Genomic DNA, 23,571 nt, shown 5'->3' with positions numbered 1-23,571 from the left:
TATACTAAAGTAAATAAACCTTTTCATGGGCGTACCCAGGATTCTAGCTAGGGGGGCTAGCATACCTGTTTCGAGAAGATGGTAGCCTGGTAGGTGGGATGGGATATATTGAAGCGAAAAATCACGAAAATTTACTTTTATTAATCTGACTGAAAATATGTTTTGTTTCCAACACTTCATTTTGCGCAAAGCAGGTAACAAGTTTTTAATTCCCACCTGCCAGGAAAATTGAGGCTGCCCCCTGCCCCTACCTGGGTACGCCCATGAACCTTTTATCTCCTGCAGGCTGCAGGCAAAGGTTTCAAAAGATTAAGAAAATGTATTTTACTTTTCTCCCTTATATTTTTTTAATAGAATGGCCAATGGTTTTTGACTTTTGTCGTGTATTACACATATTTCTATTACACGTATACATATTTTAATTTATTATACATATATCTCTTCATACAAATCATGACTCACAAAATAATTACGCTCGTGTGAATCAAACAGGACTTTTATATGAAACTGAATGCAGCAGAATTTCTGCCAGCCGAAATTCACTCATAACTCATAAATTACGCTTGTTTGGCTTCTTCCATAGCTCAATATCAAATTCGCGTGAAAGAGACAAATTACTATTATAGGTCAATGGACAATGGCCTTACTCCTTTTCATTGACCGGGATATAGATATGAACGTTGTCAAAACATGAATAACGATTATTGATTCTGGCTCGATAGTTTAGTGGCGTAGAAAGTCATTTGCAAACTATCTCCATGCTAATAACTTAGGGCGAGGTGCTGAACAGTGTCTTGAGATCGTGGGATTAGTCTCAAGTAGGGTTGCCATCACCTTTATTGCCGTCGCCGCTCTAGCACGACAAAAATCCCGGACATTTGGCGGAAATATGGCTATTTCCCTGGACACCAATTAAAACAATATACTATTACGTCCCAATTATTACAAACAAAAATTTGTAATAATTTGATTAACTTAAGTCCTTGAAATCGTACTTGATTTTGATCAAAGAAGAAAGAAAGTGTGTATGCTTAGTGAGTTTTTATCTTTCGTTAATTGCTGCCTGGCTAAAAACTCAACAAAAGTCTCCGGATTTCACCCGGACACTTTTCAAAAGCCCGGCCGGACGGTCCCCGGACGCCCTTCAAACTAGGACAAATCCGGGGAAATCCGGACGGATGGCAACCCTAGTCTCAAGTCACCGTTTCCAGGAGTTGTTTTACCTCTAAAAGTACCTTTACGTCGAGGTAATAAAGGGGAACTTGGAGGTTAAATATTATGTATGAATGGACTATTTGTTCAGAATTCAGTTGAATTTAAATGATATATCTAAGAGGTCTTTTAAAAAATAAACGCTAAATGAGGCTATATAAACATGATTGTCCTTTATTATGAACCTTTTTTGAATGTAAAAATTAAATTATTTGTTTAGTCAGTTCGGTAATAGTAGAGGATGGGAGGGTGCTAATTTGTAGTCACTCGAGCGTCATGGAGACTTAGTAGGTTTTGTACTTACATTAGATAAAACTGATTAAAAAATAACAAGAGCGTTTTTTATTTTAGTGGTGGGTTCAGAAACTGCAGCCATTTTAAAGTTTTGAAAAAAATATATATTCAGAAAATTGTTTATTTAAGTCAGTTTTAAATATACATATTTTAGACAGCAAGAGCTAAATCATTTAGTGCAAAATAAAATATCTGCGAAGCTTAGTTTGGAAAATATGAAGCTTTACTTTTTTATATTTTAAAATGTACCTACAGGCTTACGGCTTACCAAACCTTTGAATCGTCAGTGCTTTATATGGAAGCTTCTTTGGGGTATACTAAACATCCAGTATCTTAATCTGACAGATCCGATGACATTTCAATGTAAAAAAAAAAAAAAATTAACACACCACATGAGAAATCTGATTTCTATACCATGATAACTAGACACATGTCGGTTTTAATTAATAAATAATTAATCTAACACGCTGGAGCTACTCACGAAATCCCCTCTTCCCCTCCCCAACTATAAAATATAAATACATGGAAGATGTATGGACTGTCAGTCAAATCTTACATCATGGCAGCAGCTTAAGCTTTGTATTTTGGCTTCAGCGTACCTGAGCAAAATATTAACAATTTCAAATTAAGAATACGCAATGCAGGATTTGCAATGTTTTATTAAAAACTAGTATTTTTTCATATTAATATTGAATGCACTGTAACTCTTGGTGGAAATTCATGTTTCTCAGTAATAATATACACTTAATTTCATGCACCTATTCCACTTTATTAATTTATTTTATCACAATTTCACACGACCGGTTTCGACAAAATTACAGTAACTTTTCACTAAAAACTGCATTTTCTTTAACTTTGAAGTTCCCTAGAAAACTTTAATGTAATAATAATTAATGATCAGGACACGAATATTCGATTAAGCGACCATATAAACAACCATAAAGTACTAAGAGCCGCGAAATAGAAAGTCCATAACGCATCCTCGAAGTACGGTCTGCAAAATTACCGTACAGGTTTTCAGTGATTCTTCTGTGTTGCAAATAGTGTCTATGTTAATTATTGTTAATACCATGGACTATGGAGTAAAGACAATAATTAAAAAACGAATTACCAAAATTGAACATAAGAATTTCAACATTAACTCCAGTCCAGTAAAGCACACATTACTTCTGAGATTTCAAAAAGACGCGCGCATTCTAGTGAATTCGTGCGAATGCGCGCGTCTCTCAGAAGTAATGAGTGCTTAACGCTCAGGAGTTAAGGTTGAATTTCTTATGTTCAATTTTGATAATTCGCTTTCGATACGCCAGTTTTATCTAGTTTTATATTTTATTTTAAATATTAACAATTAACAAAGACACTATTTGCAACACTTCTTCGACTCTGCGCTAGTATACCACACGCCTATTATGGCCTAGCGTAACAAAAATATTGTATACTTTTTTCGATAAAAATAACTAAATAATCGGCCAAGTGCTAGTCGGACTCGCGCACGAATGGTTCCGTACCATTATTGAACGAAAGTTGGCCAAATATTATGTTTTTTAAATATTTATTTTATTTTAATTTTTTTTATGAATTATTAAAGAACAAATATAATTTAGAATCTTGTGAGTATTTCAAGTGCCTACCCGCTACCATTATTGATTACAAGCAAAAAAACCGGCCAAGTGCGAGTCGGACTCGCGCACCGAGGGTTCCGTACAAAGAGAATATAATCACTACGTTTGTTCCGTACAAACCTGCAAGGTTTACAAAGTTCGTTCATTACGACAATCGAGTCATAACTATGGTATTTTTATTGCAAAATGAAATCCATAACATTACAATGGGGAAAGATGGAGGAGCATAAATTTAAGACAAAGATCTCTTTATCGTTTAAGTAATAGCTCTACGCGTTCATGAGGAAAAAAGTAATAAGTTTATATTTATTAAAAAATATATATTTTGTAATGTAACTAAAAATTTAAGGTTTTCGGAATTTTTCCTTTATGTGTGCTATAAAACGTTGCTTCATGCCAAATTTCAAGATTCTAGGTCGACTGGAAGTACCCTTTAGGTTTTGATTCCCTTGCGAGTACTTGCGAGTTTCAAAATATGCAGCTTAAATTGCTGTTTCTTTTGATTGCGTTGACATAGAAGTTTGATTTTGTTACAGCTTAAAGGTATTATAGACCTGAGTATTTGGTATGAATTTCAATTTAATACCTCTACGCGTTTATGAGGAAATGGGTAGTAAGTTTAAAATTATTAAAAAAAAATATATTATGTGATGTAACTAAAAATTTATGGTTTTCGTAATTTTTCCTTTATCTATGCTATAAGACGTTGCTTCGTACCAAATTTCAAGATTCTGAGTTCACGGGAAGCACCCTGCAGGTTTTGATTCCCTTGCAAGTGTCGAAAATTTGCGGCATAAACGGCTGTATCTTTTGATTGCGTTGGCTTAGAAGTTTGATTTTTTCACAGCTTCAAGGGACAGTAGACCTGAGTAATTGATATAAATTTCAGCTTCATACCTCCACGCGTTCCTGAGAAAAAGGGTCTTGACAGACGGATGGACGGACAGACGGACAACAAAGTGATCCTATAAGGGTTCCGTTTTTTCCTTTTGAGGTACGGAACCCTAAAAAGACCAAAAGAATTACGTTTGTTGTATGGTACTGGGAGGGGCGGGCTCCCATACTACAAACGTAATTTATAGGGGTTAAATATTTATTTTATTTTGTTTTTAGTATTTGTCGTTATAGCGGCAACAGAAATACACTATCTGTGAAAATTACAGAAGTGTAACTATAGCGGTTCTTGAGTTAAAGCATGGAGACAGACGGACAGACATCGAAGTCTCAGTAATAGGGTCCCTTTTCCTTTGATTGGGTACTTTTAATCCAAAATGTAATTTTTTTAATTACATTTTGGATAATCACACAATGCAGATAATAATCATTGATCAAAAAATTAAAATCTTGTTGTCCTTGTCTTGAAAATGCTTCTTGTAATAGTTCTTGAAGTGCTTCCGGTTGGCATTCTCTATGTTCTTTTCATTTCTATGTCTGTATGCTGGTTGCTGACCGTACTAAGCTCAGTATATTTTGTTGTCGTCGTAAAGCATTCTATAAGTGTGCGAGGAGCCGCGATATTTACCATAAGTCGTTATCGACAACTATTTATGGTGGAGGCATGATAAATTATTATTAAACTTACTAATAAAAACGATGTTTGTTTGTTCTTGTCTGGTACGTAGAAATAGTCGCTTGACGGACAAAACGTCATGAAATGAAATGAAAAATATTTATTTCTAAGTAGGTTACCAAAGTTAACACTTTTAGAATGTCGCGTCTACATGAGGCCTACCACCGGTTCGGGAATTACCCCGCCGAGAAGAACCGGTTACCGGCGTAAGAAACTCGCACGGGGCCACCTTTTACCAAAAAGGTGGATAATAACAAGTCAGTTTACTTACTTTACTGCATTGCCGTTAATTTTGTATTATCTATTGTGCAAAACAAAACTACAAAATAATTTTCCGATTTTAGCTTTACAACCGTCCTATCAGATTAAGTAATAGAGGAATAAACGCTTTATTAAATGCGCCTGCGCGTGCGATTTCACATCAAACAGTTATTGATATAATATTATGCTGTAAGTATTATTAACAGTTTAATATTATTTTAATTAAATTATATTTTTGTTTCAGCCGAACCACGGCTGCCGAAGAGTTGAAACGCCGGGAATTAGAAAAGTTCTTTGTGGAATCCGTAAGTGCTTTTAAAATATTATTGAAAAAAACATCTTAAAGCTTTGCGTGAAGAACACACTAAGTAGACTGTCTTTGTTTTCACTATAGGTACTTAATATAAAACTGAGCATTAGCCTTTACATTACTTTGTGAAGGCTATGTATGGTATACGTTCCGTTATATATAGGCGTCATTGCATGTCACATAATTCAAGACATGATTGGATGAACCACGTAAGTAACAATGTGAAAACTGCCGTTTTTTTTGCATAAATGGAGAACTTTAGGACAGGGAAAATGATTTGAAATCGAGAAAATGTGGATTCTATGTATAGCTAGATATATTAGCCAGGTGATGAAATAGACGAATGAATTACAAGATTGGGGGAAAATAAGTAATTACACGGATGTTGCAAAATGCTATCGTTAGTTAGTTTGTTAGTGGTTCATCCCCTCATTTTTCACTTTAATTAAGATTTTATGTTTATAGCGGGTTCTGGGGGCACGGCAGTGCCCCCGCCAAGTCGAGCAAAAAAGCGGCACGGCCGTACCATCCTTTTCTCGAACCAATTCAGGCCCTTTTTGACCCCCTATAACTTCATTGTGGATTAACCAACAAGCCTGAATTTTTAGTTGTTAAGCAAGCATTATATAAACACGGTATATTTAAAATTTTATTCAATTTGAACGAGTAGTTTAAGAGCTGTAACTTGTTAAAGTTTCTTAATTTTGTCACTGACTGACTGACTGACTGACTGACCGATCACCAAAAGTCTAAGGCACATCTAGTAGACATAGAACCTTCAAACTTAGAATATAATTAGTGTTTAGTGTCTAAATCAAGGGAAAATTCAAATATTTCAAAATTTCTGTCTGGTTTTCTAGATACACTAACTTCGTAAATAACTTTGTAATCCCATATAAATGTATAGGATTACAAAGTTACATTTGCGGTTTATTAATCATTGTACCCGTACCATCAATATCTCCGGTTTATCGTCGGTAGAAAGATATCTAGCTAGTGTTTAGTGTCTTAATTAAGGGAAAACCTAATAAACATTTCATAATTACTGTCCAGTTTTCTTCTTCTTTCTCTAACTTCGTGAACAACTTTGTAATCCCATATTCTTACATGTATAAGATTACAAAGTTACATTAATTGCAATTTATGAATCATTGTACCGGTACCATCGATATTTCCGTACGTACATTCGAAGGAGTAATAGTTGTAGATAGGTATGAAGCACTAGCTTTTGCCCGCGGCTTCGCTCGCGTGGAATTCAAAGATCGCGTAAAATACGAATATTCTTGTAAACCTCCTTTGGAAACCTGACGTTTTTCCAAGACCAAATATAGCCTATGTTACTCTTCATCCTTTCAACTAAGTCTAGGTCAAAAATCAAGTTGATTGGTTGCTTCGCTAGGCCGTGAAGGAAGGACAATCAAACAAACAAACACACTTTCGCATTGATAATAATATTAGTATGGATATTGGATAGTCATGAAAGGCAAGTAGTATAGTAATACTGTATACATAATGATTACATTATTATTAAGTAATTGTAAGTTTTATATTTTGTTTGTTATAAAAATCGTTATTGATATTTATAGTAGTAAAAGGTGCCATAAAGGAGAAAAGTAGGACTCTACAAAAAGAAGTGAGATCCCATCAAAAACATCCTGTAAAAAAACCAAGTCTCGCAACTCAGTTTTTATACCGTAAATATTTATGAGATCCATGCAATACCAAGTCGGTTAATTTATTCAGTCCCTACCTAGGCGACCTTCTGTCTCAAGTTAGTATAGGTACGTAAGTTATTATCATATCAATATCAAAAATCTTTTACGTTTTAAATAAATAGATCGACTTGGACATCGCATGATTAGATTTAGTATAACACTATACAGTATCACACAGCACTACATGTACGGGCCTGCATCAATCGCATGGAGCGCAATAGACTTAACAATCTGATACTTAATATTATAATAATTATGTATAAATTGTAACATACATTGTGTTTTCATGCGATGTCCAAGTCGATCTATTTATTTAAAACGTAAAAGATTTTTAATATTGATATGATAGTAACTTACGTACCCATACTAACTTGAGACAGAAGGTCCCCTAGGTAGGGACTGAATAAATAAACCGACTTGGTATTGCATGGATCTCATAAATTTTTACGGTATAAAAACTGAGTTGCGAGACTTGGTTTTTTTACAGGATGTTTTTGATGGGATTAAAGTATTCCACAATCCAATCTAGCGCTGGATTGGATATGACTGGAATAATGTAAATGTTTACTTTATTATAGCCTGTCAAAAAAGTGAAGAAATTAAAAAGTGGCAACTGGCAACATCGTAGTGTCATCCCTTTAAAATCAATCTAAGAAAAAAGGGATGACACTACGATTGCCACTTTTTAATTTCTTCACTTTTTTGACAGACTATACAGTAATAATTTAGCGCTGGATTGGATTACTGGATTGGAATAATGACACCGGCCATGAAGTGCGTTCAATGTAACTTTGACATTGACTTTGTCGACTTTGTAATAGAATTTTCTCATTTTTTGATTGCTGCAAACAATTCAGAAAACATAATAATATTGTATTCTAGCTGTTGTCCCGGTGAACTTCGTGTCACTTTAAAACCTTCCCTGGACTTCTACGAATATTTTAAGACTAAAATCAGCCCAATCCGTTCAGCCGTTTTCGAGTTTTAGCGCGACTAACACATTTGAAAATCCATTTTTATATATAAGAGAAGATATACTCTATAGTGTATAAAACAGCCCTTAGCGGTTACTTTATATTATAAAGGCTGGCACATTCTATTTGTTTATTTCGCGGCTACTGGCTACCGCGGCCGCTCTCACGACTCAATCTAATAAATAGCTATGGGAGATATTCAGTAATAAGATACCGCGGCCGGGACGCCACCTACAGGTGGAATTTATAACTACGGAATACTTGTAAAATGCCGTGTGATTTCAGAATGAGGTAAATAAGAAATTCTGTGCGTCTTTTTGGAATCAGGCGGCAAATAATAAATTGCAGAAAATTCTGTAGGTATATTAATGACCATTGTTTTGAGACGGAAAGCCAGAAATTCGGTTAAGATTCTGGCCTAGAGAGCATACTGAGGACGTGTCAAAATTTTAGTAATTTAATTCAAAACTAGGTCCTTTTGTCATTAAAGCAAACCCTTGTCAAAAATATTTGTACAAATAATGGTACAAATGGTCAATTTGCGTAGCACCAGAGGATTTATAGGTGTTTTTCCTGTAGTACCTAATTATATGGGTGATGGCAGTCAATTTCAGTCAAACATTGAAGGAGCTAGGACAGTCAGGTCAGACAATATGAGACAGATCGTAAAGCGATAATATAACTGATTCTAATAGAGCTAGTACAGTCACGCTGCACGCACCGAACACCGTTGCCACCGGAGGCGATGCTGGCCGTTTCAAAAACAACAATAATTTCAAATCTGGAACACTGGGGCTTCCTCGGAATACAGGCATGCAATGTTCTCCTTCTTCTTTTTAACTTGCTTTTTTTAAATATTTTCAGCAGCAATGTATCTGATTTAATTCAGACTTATGCTTCTCAATTTTTATGAAGGTTTGGTAATTTATTTGACCAAGCAAGTTTCTTGTAATAAAAGGTATAAAACGACTGTGCCAATTTGAATTAAATTGCCCAGCGAAAAAGTACCACAGCAAACCTTTCGCCTATTTGTTAAGCAAATAAGGCCTTGTCTAATGCCTTACGAGCGTCGAAATAAGGAACTAATTAAAATGCAACATTCTGATTGGCATTAGCCAATCTCATTGTTTTATTTACTGGAGTCCACAGGTAGAGAAATCTCTACATTTTCAATTCGGTAATTTATTTCCGAAGTGAAAAACTTTGCATACGTATATCCGCTACCTTTTAAGTGATAAAGTCCAAGCTGAGAAAGCCAGTAGTAAACTAAAAAGAGACGAAAGCCTTATTTACAGTATCTCCCGCTGTTTCAACCCTAACCCACCACATGTTTTAGTGAAAAATGGCTAACAATTTTTCTTCAAAGCTTATTGCTTAGTGCGGTCGCATCATCGGTTGACTTTGCACCGATGTTTCGCTGCAAACTTAACAAACGGACTACGGACCCCGAAGACAATGTAAATAGCCAGGACGTTAAGTATTGAGATAACATTGTGTCGATCTGGCTCATAAACGCTTCCCTTTGTTCATGCGCGAGACTCACGATGCAATTTCAGAAGATTTGCCGACAATTTGCGGCCCTCAGCTATAAGTCACCCGGACCTCGATGTGTTGGGAAGATGTGCCTGGCGTGAAAAATTGTCGGTATGAGGATACCGAATTCTTTTTCTTTAAAAATGACCTCCCGTAAGGAATAGCTAGTGTCAGCGATTTGAAAGATGATACCTACAGAATGAGATGTCATAATTTGGGCATAAACGTATACTTTCAAAAATTAGGGAACGCAATCGTCGAAGCAGAGGGCGCCTGCGACTAGCACACTGCACATGCAGTAAATAATCCGACCGATATGTTCCACACGTTGTTAATATTGACAGAAACGATGTCAAACATCGACAATAACTTTTTGTTTACTGTCCATGCTGGTAGAGTGAAGATATTGCAGTACTAATATTTCCTATTGAGTCATAGGCAAAATATGATGGAACTCCGTAATTTGGTCAGGTCAAGCCCAGCTGATAGATCATGACTAACATGGTTTTCATTCACCAAATAACATGGACCTGCAGGAACAGTTTAGCAACCATCTTTGCTCAAATGAGCATAGTAGCCATACTAAACAGTAAACAAATTAGATATTCCTTCAAATCAAGTCCTAATAAAAATTCTTCCATTTTTTTTTGTAATTAGGGAATATAAAATCCCTTAAAAATCGTAATATATCCTGTAGTTTACGACACATTTCCTTCCCTTTACGGATACAAATGCAAGGGTGAAGAATTAATTACCATAAGTTTAGTGATAAACATACTTTGTATGTTAATTTGTAAAAACACAGATTTTTGTTACATTTAACAAGGACAATATTATTGTGTACCTATTATGTTAAAGTTGTTTTGAAATTCTAATCGTCGGAATATTTAAGGATTTCTGTGACCTATGTTTTCACTAGCTTTAAGTCTTTACTAAATTAAGTAAATAAATAAGTCAGCATTTAAATGATATTTTAGTCATAAGCTTACTTGCACAGCACAGAGCACCGATTCATTTGTTGTCTGGTACAAGAATACTTATAACATAATACATATTATAATATACTTATACATATTTCTATAAATGTACTTTTCCGTCTCTCAGTGTCTCCATACCGAATCTTATCTAAATCGTTTCAGCGACGTACTGTACGCGTGTAAAGGTAACAGACAGTCAGAATAAGACAGACAGACAGAAACACTTTCGAATTTATAGTATTAGTAAAGGTGAGGAATAATATCGATTTGGATCACACAGTATGGACATTTTATTAGTAAGTAAGATGGAGTTATAAATGTAGATGTACCGCTTAGATACCTAAGACCAGCTAGTATCCTTAGTAATTACTAGCACTATTGTGCGCCAGGGGGCGGGGGACATTAGGAGGCAGCAATTTGACGGATTAATACACCCCAGGCCGTAACAACGTAATAACACACGTATGGGAATCGAAACCACACTCCCACAAAAGTATCTATCAATTTCCGAATGGGCCTGCAGTTACAGGTATTCTATTACCGCTATATTACTCATATACGGTTGGAATGATAGGGATATGAGGCTTGGGAAATTTCATAAGGGTTCTCTTAGTATTCTATTGTAGAGGAGATGTCTAAAAAGTTATCAGTTATCACTTATCACATAATTATATTAATTAAATCTTTACTCACTACAATGACAAGAAAAATAACGAATAAAGTTTAGGTGCCCCGCGCCACGAGAATATTATCTTATATCTTTAAAGTTTAAACGAGCAATTCTTGTATATATACATATAATTGGAATCTCGGAGTCGGCTCCAAAGATTTTCATGAAATTTAGTATACAGGGGGTTTCGGGGGCGATTAATCGATCTAGCTAGGAATCATTTTTAGAAAATGTCATTTTATTGGTGTTTTATCGAATACCGAGCAAAGCTCGGTCAAATATCTAGTATAATCTTTAAGTTAAAACATAAACTACTTCAATTTAAAGATTGCACATAACTTTCTAATACTTATTTAATTTAAAAATAGGACATAAAACGGTTCTCATAAATAAAGCACAGTTCTAATATAATGGCCAAATATTATCACGTCCTCGAGTATTGAACATGTCACACCAGTCACCACTCACCAGTCATTCTGTATAATAGTTATATATTATTATTATTTGATTGCCAGAGCAAAATTTGAATTTATTTATGCTTCCAGTAAATTATTAATTAAATTGTTGAGATTTAATTACAGTTTTCGGCACTATTACAAAGTGGAAAATGATTTTTGTGTCAAACAAAAAATTAATCATAATTAATTATTTATTAATTATTGGAAACCATAAAACACTAATCAACAAAATGAATCGGCGCCAAACTTTATAAAACTCAATCAATGACTATAAAAATCTAATATAATGAATATTAAATATAATTAATTGATTTCAAACAAAATGAAAAAAAAGTTTTATAACAGTAATTTCTGGATAAAATAAGTTTCCCAATTCTGAGTAGGAAAACACTAATAAAATGGAAAATCTACCATTTTATTAGTGTTGTGTAATAGAATAATTATAATTAATGGATGTTGTGTGTTGTATTATGGAAAAATCTATAGAATCATTGTCATTTTAAACAAAATATTATTTAAAACATAACAACTTTTATCATATTAAGTACTCAGAATTGTAAAACTTTTTTTTATCCATATTCTTCGACTTAAACCTTTTGACGACATTTGTTGGTGTTGAATAATACAGCAGAGTCAATATTCAAATGAATGCAAACAACAGTTGACCTCTTCCAGATAACAGAAACAATGATACGAAATAAGACAAGACGATAAGAAGCCAATAAAGTAGTCACTTGAGATGGGTACACCCCCATAGTATGTAGGTTTAAAATTAACACCAATCTAGAAAGAGTTAAATATATTGAGACACAATATAAAAAAATCGGCCAAGTACCTACCTTGCCGGACTCGCGCACAAAGGCTTCCGTACCGTACCATTTTAAAAACAAAGATTGTGTTTTTTGTATTGGAGTCCCTATTAAACTTACAGTATTAGACTTGAGGGTGGCAACTGCCAAAAATGTCCGGCACTGAAAAACAAGATCCCTCCACTTAGGGTGCAGCCAAACGAGCGTAATTTGTGAGTTGTGCATCGGCACTCCTTCACCATAATATAAACTATAATGCTAAGTACTCACATATACGGTTTTGCTCGATCGAGCAATAACGTCGAGCAAAATCCGCGGCTCCGGATTTCGTCTACACATTCAGCATTGCTCGATAGTTTTATTCTAAACCGATATATTTAATTCCATCAAGCCGGCTCGATGCGAGCCTTCGAGCTGTCAGTTTTGCGGCCCACACAGTAATTATTAATCGATTTGGAGTAAAACTATCGAGCAAAACCGCATGTGAGTACTTAGCATTACTGTGCATAATTTCATTCACCTTAAATCACCTAAGTTTCCCCAGTTTTCGTCAAAAGGGATACAAAGTTTTTCTCTCGCGTATTAATATAAGTATATAGATACATAAAACTGTTTGGACAATTATTATGACAGCAGTATTGCTGTCAAGTTATGTCCGGCTTTTATTGGTTATTATCACTGACGTCCATTATACAAGTACGCTGGACTTATGATACCCAACTGTTTTTGTGCCTATTTGAAGCGGAATCAGCGCCCCCAATGCGGTGAAAGAGAACTAAATGGCCGCTTAGTCGCTATTGGTTATCATCACTAGTATTAGTTCCAAGTACTCCCACCACTGCTATCAGCGCCAATATGGCGACATTCAAACGTCATTTTTACATCAGATTAAGTTCTCTTCCCCCGCATTGGGGGCGCAGATTCCGTTTCAAATAGGCAAAAAAATAGCTGCCATTTCAAAGGGTATCTTAAGTCCAGCGTACTTGTATAATGGAGGTCAGTGGTTATTATGAATCCATTCACCAGTGCCACTGTCTCCCACATGACATCATATTGACATCTCACTCGGTATGTAGCAGCCAGCAGTCGTGCAGCACGCCGCGCGCCGCTTCGCGTCCGCACTCCGCATAATGCGGACCTATTTTTTGCTGTACACTCTACAAGCGAAGGAATTTTAAACCGAACATGTCTACTGTACTGGCGTTACCACTGGTTTCTGGACTTTATTTTTCTGCTTATTTAAAATTTTATCTCTCTTCGCGTGTTACTTTGCCAAAGGCCCAAAGCCAATATAATTTTGTTGGCTTACTATTTAATAGGAATTAAGACACTTGTCGAAAATAAGTTACTTAATAAATTTTTTCCCTTTTGCGCCATTGTGGAATAAAATAAACTAAATTCTGTATTCTTTCTCGTTCTTTGTATACCCTTATGAAAGAGAAGGCCTATTTGATTTGAGGAATAGCGGAATAGACTACGTGAATTCTCAAATGGGGTCTCAAATTTCTAATTAGCCTAAAATCTAAATTGGGTGTACTTTTAAATATTTTGTATAATTGTGGCTATCACATTTTGTTCATTCTTAATCTTATATTGTGCACTTATTAATTTATCAAATATAATATATTTCGAATAATTCTTGACTGAGGAATGACAGACATTCCTTAGTCTTCTCTACTTTCAGTAGTATTTCGTAAACCAACAGTAGGGGAAGTAGTAACGGTAGCCGCTGCAGCATAATCGCTTGACGTGGGTTTGTTTTAGAAATTGAGAGGTTCAGTCGTGACGATTCCTCCACGGCTTTGTATCATTGTGTGTCTGATCTTTGCATCTTTGATATTGCCCGTTTCCGCCTTCTAACCATGATTTATTAAACCAATTGCAGGTTCTTGTTTATTCTGCAGTGTTTTTTTGCCATAGTTTTACTATGTTTTAGGACTTGTTAAACATTATCATAAAAAGTGGTGTTACAGTTTTGTGTACTATGCAGCGCATTTTACGTAACGAGCGTCGTCTAAGGTTCTTTTCGATAGTTCTTTTCAAACCAAGATAGGTTACCTCGGATTGAAATATAAGCACTAGGTTGGCACTAGGACCAAGCTTGGTGCCAACTTATTACATTCTACCGACTATTACATAGTCTATATTCAGTGGATATTTACTATTTAAGATACGGTATCGGGATATTGTTTATGCGCTAGCTCTGCGCCCCGGCTCCGCCCAACTCCACCCATCAGATTCGCAGATTACCGATACATAGTGTAGTGATATTTTATTAGTTATTTGCTTAGAAATAACCCTTATTTTACCACTTCATGGCTACGCTACGGCATACGCACCTAAAACACAGTAGGTATTAGAACTTAGTCCACACTTTCATAATATTAGATTCGAGGATATTTAGTGAGATGATCTTCCTACATCCATTTAATCCTTGCAAATGTCCCTTACAAAACCGATATATTTCATAATTCCAATTTTTTATTTTGTTAACTCAAAGTCCTGCCCAAATTTTACGGAACCCGTGAGATAAACATTTTATTTTTAAACCGTATTAATTAACAATTACCTACTCTTTAACTAATCGGCCTACCTCTCAACACATAATCACCTCTTAATTAACTTAATACGACTAATGTAAGCTTGCTTTAAATGTAGCCTATTACAGTTTGTTCTAACATTTAAATTGCCATTAGCTCTAATTCAATTGATAATAACTTCCAACGGTCTTCTTCGACTTAGATAAGTTCGCTTATTGAATATTGAAACGGAAGATTCGTTATTAAGATTAGGAAAAAGGTTTATTTATGATCCCTTTTATGGCTTACCGGTGGATTGTCTATTGAATTTGTGTGTCGTGGTTTTGAATTTATTAGTTGCTTCATACTTGTATTTGTATCGTTATTCGTTACTCAACATTTATAGGTAATTTATGAACTAGATGACGCCCGCAACTCCGTTGCGTCAAAAATGGTTTATCGCGCGGGAACCGTGTATTTTTCCGGATAAAAAGTATCCGATGTTCTTTCTCGGGATTCAAAGTAGCTTTATACAAAATTACAGAATAATCGGTTCACCGGTTTGGGCGTGAAGAGGTGACAAACAGACACACACACTTTCGCATTTATAATGATCTAGTATCAATTTTGGAAGTTGTAAATTTTACTCCAAATAAAGCCTGAAGCAGCCATCAGGCTTGAAGCAGTCTTTCAGTAATCTTTTATTCACATTTACAATTATAGTGCTCCAAGGCTTTAAATGAATATGTCAATGGGCGCTGCTGGTAAAGGAGAACTGTCAAAAATGATGTTTTTGTATGAAAACAGCGTTAGTTCCATTTCTCGCCACGTTCATTTCAAGCCTTGTCGAACTGTAAAATCAATATCCACAATCTATGCTGTTCTTTTTTTATTAAAGCTATTGTGACAATTTTAAATCGTACATGGAATTTTGTTTATATATGTATAGACAAATTGGGTAGAGTAAATGACCTGCTTTCGAACTTCTGGGGCTGATATGTCTTGATTACACCTACCGAGTAAAGCGAGACAGTGCCCTCGGTCGAGCATGTGGATAATAAATGTGTGCTCGGCCGAGAACACTGTCTCGTTGTAGTACTCGGTAAGGGTAATCGACACATAAATAAAGTATAGGGCCAGTAGACCCTTCCATTTGTAACACTTACCACTTCGGACTGTAAGGAGATTAACCGAAACTTACTTAAGACGATTATTAATTGAAGACGTCAGTGGTTGAAGTGGGTAAATACTAAATAATTTATTTATAACATAAAGAATTTAGGACTTTCTTGTTGTCGGCAAAGCGAAATGGCTTAAATTAATCTTGTACCTCTGTATTATCTTTCAAGAATGTACGATTTTATACGTGGGAGAGCCATGCTTCGGCACGAATGGGCTGGCTTGACCGCAGAAATACCACGTTCTCTCAGAAAACCGGCGTGAAACAGCACTTGCGCTGTGTTTCGCCGAGTGAGTGCGTTTACCGGAGGCCCAATCCCCTACCCTTATCCCTTCCCTACCCTCCCCTATTCCCTTCCCATCCCATCCCTACCCTCGCCTATTACCCTATTCCCTCTTAAAAGGCCGGCAACGCACCTGCAGCTCTTCTGATGCTGCGAGTGTCCATGGGCGACGGAAGTTGCTTTCCATCAGGTGACCCGTTTGCTCGTTATAAGGGGGCACCTTATTTCATTAAAAAAAAAAGTGCTAACGGTGCGTTTCCGCTTTAAATATGTAAATGTAAATTGAAAACTTTTTAAAACAATAACTCATTTTTTCCTCATAATTTGAACAAACCTTGTAAATTACCTACTTCTTCATCTATCTACAGGGTGTAACAAAAATAAGTGATAATACTTTAGGGTGTGTACGTGTTCCTTGTAGAGAGTTCACTGTGAAAGTAGCCGCGCTAAAAGACGATTTTTTTTTTCACTTTTGTATGGGGAAACTCGTGACGCTCGGGCCCTTGCCTATACAAAAGTGGAAAAAAATCGTTTTTCAGCGCGGCTACTTTCACAGTGAACTCTCTACAAGGAACACGTACACACCCTAAAGTATTATCACTTATTTTTGTTAGACACCGTATACTTAAAATAAACATTTTTGATTTTAAATCATTTCCAGGTCATAAAGCTCCCATTTATGTAAAAAAAAATCTACAGTTTTCAAATTGTTAGTTACCCACTTTATCTACTTATTATTTTACCACCTTCAACCCATTCAGAAGCTGCGTTATTAATAAGTTTTTAAGTTAAACATCTTAATTTGGATTAAGTATTGGGCTGAGGAAATCCTAAATTGATTTTATCGACTTACAACTTAAGTTAAATTGATTATTCAAATAATAAGGTTTTGAAATGAATTATTATGCTTTGTTAGTCCTTACTCCTTGGCTTTTAATAAAATACAAGATTTACATGAAATTTCGAAAAGTTAACGGTATGCCCTATATATCCATACATACTACAGTTCCATTCTAATATTATAAATGCGAAACTGTGTCTGTCTGTCTGTTACCTCTTCACGCACAAACCGCTAAACCGATTTTTCACTGGTCAAAGTCGAGTACGATTTCATAAGGACTTAAGTTAATCAGATTTTAACAAATTCTTGAAACAAAACAAACTACTATCAAACAGACTAAGAAAGCCTAGCCAAATATATTAAACAACAAAAAATAAATTATAAACAAAGAACTAAAAAAAAAAAGATTTTATTAAAATAGTCTAATAAAGAAGAAAATAAATTTCTCCCTAAAAATTTTAACTATTAAGTTAAAATCCTCAATATATTAATTTGCATGATAATAAAAGCTTTTTGCGTGATTTGTAAATAAACTAACTGTACCAATATAACTTAGTAAAATGATATTAAATTTTTATTTTAATAAATTTATCAAATACTTACTGATAGATTGTTAAGGGCCTGTTTCACCGCTTCCTGATAAGGCTATCCACCACTTAATTTGGCTGCAGCAATATCGATTTTTCTCTATAATGACTAAAGCTAAGAAATTAAAGTTTATTGTCAGTATTCATCATGTCTTTATCTTTGAATTACCCATAGCATAACACGATTGGTCAACTTTTATAACACAGAATGATTAAGTAATCAAAAAAAACCTCTATAAAAACAGGACTTCTAATTTTGCCAACAGAGGAGAGTGATTTAAAAGCTTCCAAAAGGGGTATGAAGATTTTGGCCGACCTACTGACCCCTAATTTTTCGCCAATGATATATTATATAAAAAACTCAAAGCAGATATGTTACTACCGCGCGCGTTGTGAAGCTTCAAATACGACCCAATTGGGTCGTCTTTTATTTAGTCTGTCTCTTTTATATAAATGGCATTTCGTATCTTTTGTTTCACTTATCTGTCAAATTTGTCAATGTTGTTCGGAAGAGATTTAAACCGGAAAATAATATGAACGTAACAGATCTCAGATATGTTACTACCGCGCGCGTTGTGAAGCTTCAAATACGACCCAATTGGGTCGTCTTTTATCTAGTCTGTCTCTTTTATGTAAATGGCATTTCGTATCTTTTGTTTCACTTATCTGTCAAATTTGTCAATGTTGTTCGGAAGAGATTTAAACCGGAAAATAATATGAACGTAACAGATCTGTATAAGTAGAATATCATTGCTTTTCGCGTTCACAATTTTTTTTTCAAAAATGGATTTAAGATACAAGATTTTTTTTCAAATCTTGGGCAAAACTGCGTAAGGTGTCATATTTTGAAGATTTGAGCTGTATCTTAAATTGGTAAAACTTTAGCAGCTCATTTCTTCGAAATGTGACCCTTGACGAGGTTTTGTCTAAGATTATTTTTTGTTTGTATTGATGTTAGCTATCCATTTTTGAAAAAAATATTCGTGAACGCGAAAAAACACATTTAGCGAAAGTAGGTCGGCCAAAATCTTCATACCCCTTTGGTCAACGAGGTTTTTTTGTACTTACGTGTTGCCTCATTCATGTTTAAAGCTAACCCTACTTCTCCCAGATGCATTTATATGCGTGTAGCTTTAGACAATGTTAAAACACCATTCCTCCCAAAAACGTTTCTATTGCCCCACTATCTGACGCGTTGGGATCTTGACAAATGGACGTTATTTGTTCCAGGTGATTGGCGATCCCTACCCGGCTGATTGTTTCGCGAGCCCCGAATCCCGGATAAATGGAGCATCCGCCGGGCGATTTCTCCACCGCGATGCATACATCAACGTGACTAAGGTGAGTCTTTTAATCATAGTCTGGAATATTCTATACCATTATGTAAAATATACGACTTTTCTTTTTCTACTCATCTTGTGTCAATTATGATGAAGTTCTGATGCTGGAATACTTCGAATCCACATTTAACTTAAGGGGTGGAATTTTGACGAATTGTATAAACTCCTGTCACATTCATCTCCCCTTTTTTAACCCCAAAATGGCACTTATTATTATAGTTTTTGATCTTCGTTGCGACGGATGACATTTTAGCTAAAGGTTCATATTTTATTGCAAAAGCATCTTCCAGAAATCTTTTCTTCAGACAATATGATTTTCAGATTAGTTAGCAGTTTTTATAATATAAACTTTTGAAAAATAGCAGTTAAAAATTAAGGAAACGGTCAGTGCTCTTCATGTGTCCAAATCATATTAGGTTACCAACAAGTGTAACAACCGTATTAATAGCGGTGTGACGGTTAATATTTTACGCGGGGGCACTAATTGGGCACACGTCAGCGGGGCCCATAATGTGGTCATCTGTTACCGGGGCCTCCCTGAGCACGGAACCCAACATGTCATTAAGCCAATTCATACCGTCAAAAGACGTTGCCTGATACGAACCAAGAATAATAATTTCATTATTGTTTTCAGTGAAAGTGGATATTCAGGATTGGCTTTTCTTTTTTCCAGGTTTTTACTGTTACAAACTTCTCGCAATACTTAGCACTAGCAGATTTATTTTAGCTCTCTTTTTTTTAATGAAATAAGGGGGCAAACGAGCAAACGGGTCACCTGATGGAAAGCAATTTCCGTCGCCCATGGACACTCGCAGCATCAGAAGAGTTGCAGGTGCGTTGCTGGCCTTCCAAGAGGGAAGAGGGTAATAGGGCAGGGTAGGGAAGGGAAGGGAATAGGGGAGGGTAGGGAAGGGAATAGGGTAGGGGATCGGACCTCACTCACTCACTCGGCGAAACACAGCGCAAGCGCTATTTCACGCCGGTTTCTGTGAGAACGTGGTATTTCTCCGGTCGAGCCGGCCCATTCGTGCCGAAGCATGGCTCTCCCACGTGTAAAAAAAAAAAACACTTTTTGTTGGCGTGTGCCAGAAAAATAATATGATTTTCACTATTGTATGTATCGCTCCAGATACGAAGGCAATTATTACAACTAGATCATGTGCCAATGCACATCACATTGTATCGTGCACCATGTAGACCTCCTGAAAACTTTAAGAGCAGTTTATATTTACAGTGAATGTTTATGTGGTCAAAATATTGTCCCAACTAGTGCACGTTTATAGTAAGCCAACACTGTATTAAATCTATAAGTTACACGTGATTATTAAGAGGGGCATGATAGAATTAATCACGGCCGTCTTGACAAACGAGGCGTCTGGAATTTCACACGCCGTATAATGTAATGTCTCACGCTTGATGTTCTCGATTAATTCTTTTGGAATATTCTTATATCTATGATAAATTATATTTACTTAAAAAAAAACTATTACATTTCAAGAAATCTAATTCTAGAGCTCAGTCAAAATGCATTCGCCAGTTTCGATAGTGAAAACAGATATAAGTAAAAATGTATGAGATTTGACATAACGTATCGCTAAGTGTTATGGCGTTTGTGATTGCATTTAGACTAGGCACTCCCTGATGCCAGTTGCCAATTTTATTTTAAAAGAGACAGAAAAAACATTTAACTGAAGTCAGGTCTAATGCCACCAAACACCATATTATGCCTTCATAGCATTGTGCACGATATTCCGTCGAATTTCCCTCTCGTACCTTCGTCGCCATATTTTTCCTCACTATTCGATCATAGTAGAGGTATTTATCTCCCTGCATTCGCCAAGAAACGAGATCGTCGCTAGGCGCGGCCATACAACCGATAAATCTGCCGCACTTAACTCCCAACCGGTTGGATGGGGAATGGGATTTCCGCGTGCGAGAACCCGATGCGCCGGCGCATAAATCTATGCCCGTATTGTGATATTGTGTTGCTATTATGAGAATCTGGGAAGGCTGGACATCACATAAACAAGCCACGTCGCCCCGACGGCTGATGGTTTGATATGTCACTAAACCGAAGAATATAAATGCGACGTCTTGCGAATGCTGCGTCCCAGTTTCATGTGAAGGGTAGAGAAATCGGCTAATATATGTTTGGTAGTTGGTACGTGGATACGGATATATAATATAAAATAATATCTAAGTCCAGTCCCAAGAGTGATTCTGTAAAGTAAGAAAATAAAAGTTTTATTGAAAAATTGTCTTGTGGGAAATGAAATTACCCCAAGCACCTAATCCGTACGACCACTTATCTTCTGCAGCCTAATTTTATAAATTTTCTGACATTTTGATCAGGTTTCACCGGTCCTAATAGGGTGTGCACTATCGTGATCAAACGGACGATGGCTACACGTGTTTCCAGCGAAATTACCATTATTATCGATCATCGCGGCCCTAACGACCCTGGATAGGCGCGAGTTCCAACAACGACGCTAGAATTCGCTAGAATTTTCTGGAGATATTCAAGCAAATTCGACATCTTTAATTCCGAGTTCGCACGATCGTGGTCGGGGAATGGTAATACCTTCGTTTGCGGTATCTTATCATTCGAGTTATGTATTTGTGTCTACGGAATTATTGATTCTCTCGTCGATACAATTGGTGTATTTTAAAGGTGGAGGGAAACCTTTAACCCGTCAATCCCCAAGAAGCATGTGTCTGAGATACCCACGATGGAGGTGCTACATTATGAAAAAACCGGCAAAGGGTTCCAGCAGCAGCAATAAGGTTTATTTCTTTTTTTGATTTATTTTTATATTTCAGTTGATTTAATTAAATTTAAATTCAGGTTTACCATTTATGATGTATAAAAAAAACTACTTGCTAAATCTCGTTGAAACCAATTTTCGTTGGTAGTTTTTATGGTAATGTAAGTACCTATCCATCTATTATATATAAAAATGGATTTTCAAATGTGTTAGTCGCGCTAAAACTTGAAAACGGCTGAACGGATTGGGCTGATTTTAGCCTTAAAATATTCGTAGAAGTCCAGGGAAGGTTTTAAAGTGACACGAAGTTCACCGGGACAGCTAGTATCATATTTTTTTTTTAGAATTGTCATGCCCCTACTTTAGAAGTTAGAGGGGGGGGGGGACGACACATATTTTACCAATGTAGAATAGTCTTTCTCGCAAACTATTCAGTTTAGAAAAAAAATGATATTAGAAACCTCAATATGATATTTTGTAAATACCTATCCATAGATACCCCACACGCATAGCAAAAATTTTTTTTGTTTCAGTTGTACCTATGGGGAGCCCCTAATTTTTTTTCCATTTTTGTATCAAAATATTAATGCGGTTTACAGACTACATCTACTTACCAAGTTTCAATATTATAGCTCTTATAGTTTCGGAGAAAAGTGGCTGTGACATCCTACACATTTATTTATGTAGCTTAAATTTAAAACGGATTGCATATCAAAAATTGTTTTAAGCTATTGCTTTTATTTAGTTGCATTAGTCACACGTATTTCTTGGAAAACATAATAGTTGCATATGATGGAAGCCATTCTCGTTAGGATTCCAGACTTGAAATTGTAGCACTAACCCCAACTGTAACACAATATTTTGAAGCGGGCCCACATATCACTCGTGATTAATATTTCTGCGGCTCCGGAGTTATCAGCGCCACTTCGTTATACTGTCAAAGGAGCGCTAATTTTATTTAGTGGCCATGAAATTGGATTCCGTATTTTTTGCTCGAACACTTGAAGACAAGTGGGTAACTAACAATTTGGTAATTTTAGTTTTTGCATAAACGGAGGATTTAAGGCTGGTATAAATAGTCAGTACTTAAGATGCGACCCGATCTCAAGACGCGGTTCGGCTCTGTGATTGGTCCAAATTTTGACAGCCAACCAATCACAGAGCCTGAACCGTGTCTTGAGACCGAGATGCATCTTGAGTACTGACTCTAAAAATTATTTGAGATAAAAAAATAAGGAGTTTATGTATATCCACTATCCAGATATTGTATTAGCCAGATGATGAACTAGGTAGGAATTAGGATACTAGGTTTGTAGTTGCCCTCATAAGGGACCTATCAGACAGAGAACGGTCATGCGCGGTCATGCGTTCAAGCGGTCAGTTTCGCGTGATCTTTGTTGAATGTAGATTGTATAAGTTATAACGTTATATTATAATATACATAGATACTCACACAGGGGGCGTTCTGACCGCGTCAGAATTGCTCCTGTGTGACTGACCGCTCAAACGCGGAGTGCGAACGCAGAACGCTTGAACGCGTGACCGCTCTCTGTCTAATATACTCTTCTTCTTCTTCTTCTTAGCTTATTCCCACTTTACGTAGGGTCGGCTCTCCTAGTATATTTGCGTCAAGAAATTCTATCTTGGGTTG

General features: G+C 36.0%; 1 protein-coding gene across 1 annotated transcript in view; it reads left to right on the top strand.

Annotated features, from left to right (window-relative positions):
* The first annotated feature begins 5,228 nt into the window (after positions 1-5,228).
* The window catches only part of LOC121739396 (protein N-terminal asparagine amidohydrolase), a 101,065-nt gene continuing 82,722 nt past the window's right edge, over positions 5,229-23,571 (top strand). Inside the window, exons 1-2 of the mRNA XM_042131853.1 lie at positions 5,229-5,264; positions 19,046-19,156. The gene's annotated coding sequence lies outside the window, so the exon portion shown is untranslated. The remainder of the gene's footprint in view (positions 5,265-19,045; positions 19,157-23,571) is intronic.

This window comes from Aricia agestis, chromosome Z (assembly GCF_905147365.1).
Source record: "Aricia agestis chromosome Z, ilAriAges1.1, whole genome shotgun sequence".
Taxonomy (NCBI): domain Eukaryota; kingdom Metazoa; phylum Arthropoda; class Insecta; order Lepidoptera; family Lycaenidae; genus Aricia; species Aricia agestis.
Note: the sequence above shows the minus strand (reverse complement) of the source record. Positions and strands in the feature narration are given on the sequence as shown.